The sequence below is a fragment of the Hipposideros armiger genome, unplaced genomic scaffold, assembly GCF_001890085.2.
Source record: "Hipposideros armiger isolate ML-2016 unplaced genomic scaffold, ASM189008v1 scaffold_236, whole genome shotgun sequence".
Taxonomy (NCBI): domain Eukaryota; kingdom Metazoa; phylum Chordata; class Mammalia; order Chiroptera; family Hipposideridae; genus Hipposideros; species Hipposideros armiger.
The window spans coordinates 1,916,938-1,918,445 of record NW_017731586.1 but is presented as its reverse complement, the minus strand read 5'-3'; the positions used below and the strand labels follow the sequence as shown (position 1 = coordinate 1,918,445).

Here is a 1,508-nt window from a genome sequence, read left to right as displayed (position 1 = left end):
GTCCTCCACAACTAGACTGAAGAACAAAACGACAGCAACTTGTCTGTTCCCCTTCCCCCAATTCCCCAGCACTCTTCCCATTCCCCCAATTCCCCAATAAAAATCTTAAAAAAAAAAAAAAGTTTAGGAGTCCATATTATTTATGTCCTGTCTTTATTCAGTCTCTGAATTCAGTAATTAATTTGAAGTGATTTCTTGACTTCTTAGTACTCATCTTACTTCGTAAAGCCATTTTAGTGGGAAAACAATTTGTTCGCATTTGTGTTTGGTATAGTTTATGTTAAAAGAAGAGAAAATTTTGAAATATTTGATCCTTAGCTCAAAACAGACATGGTGATAATATGCACCAGTTTTAGGGGGGAAAATCTTACATTTAAGAAAAGAAGTTTCATTTAACCCCATTAAGTGGAGCCAAAATCAGACATAGGGTCCTACCCACGGGAGTCACAGCTGTGAAGAGTTGAATGGTATATCATCAGCCAACGCCCTGGCGAGAAGCTGAGGTCATCATCGGATGTGAATATTTAAAGTGGATAGAAAACTGTTTTCAGCAATGCAGACGGTTAAGCGCGCTGTTGTGGGCAATGGTGCCATTGGTAAAAAAATGTTTCCTGGTACCCTACACAACAAATTGATTTCCACCTGAGTGTTTGCCGACTGTTTCTGACAATATGCGGGCACAGTTATGATTGGTGGGGAGCCATATACTCTCAGACTTTTCGATAGTGCAGGGCAAGAGGATGATGACAGATTATGCTGGCCGAGTTACCCACAAACAGATGTGTTTCTAGTCTGTTTTTCAGTGGTCTGTTCATCCTCATTTGAAAATGTGAAAAAAAAGTGGGTGCCTGAGATAACTCACCAGTGTCCAAAGACTCCTTTCTTGCTTTTTGGGACCCAAATTGATCTCTGCTATTGAGAAACTTGCCAAGAACCATCAGAAGGCTGTCACTCCGGGGACTGCTGAGAATCTGGCCTGGGCCCGGCAGGCTGTCAGGTATGTGAAGTGTCCTGCACTCACACAGAAATGCCTGACAAATGTATTTCATGCAGCAGTGCTGGCTGCCCTGGAGCCTGCAGACCGAAGACCAGCCTCAGGTGCGTGCTGCTGTGAATGTCTCTCCAGAGCCCTTTCGGCACAGCTGGTGTCGGCATCATACTAAAATCCATGTTTAAATCAAACTAAAGATTAAAAATTAAAATTCGTTTCTGCAATTAAAATGAATAGTTGATTATCAGTGCAGGGATGACTGTAGGCAATGCATGCTTCATTCTATCAATAGCTACGTAACCTTCAGGCATTAAGGACGAGTCCTTTTTATACAAGTCATACACATGAGTCGTGTGCCTGGGATTCCAAACCAGCATGACCGAGAGAGATTTCAGCCAGGGATACCACCCTAAGCTCAGATGTGACTCTTTGGAGTCTGTTTGTAGGTCAGAAAAATCAGGAAGTCAGCGATGTATTCATTAGTTAATTAATTAATGTATTAATACAAAAATATTTT

At 41.6% G+C, this 1,508-nt stretch overlaps 1 pseudogene; it reads left to right on the top strand.

The window, feature by feature from the left end:
* Positions 1 to 553: 553 nt before the first annotated feature.
* On the top strand, positions 554 to 1,114 carry LOC109389510 (cell division control protein 42 homolog pseudogene; annotated as a pseudogene).
* The last annotated feature ends 394 nt before the right edge of the window (positions 1,115 to 1,508 follow it).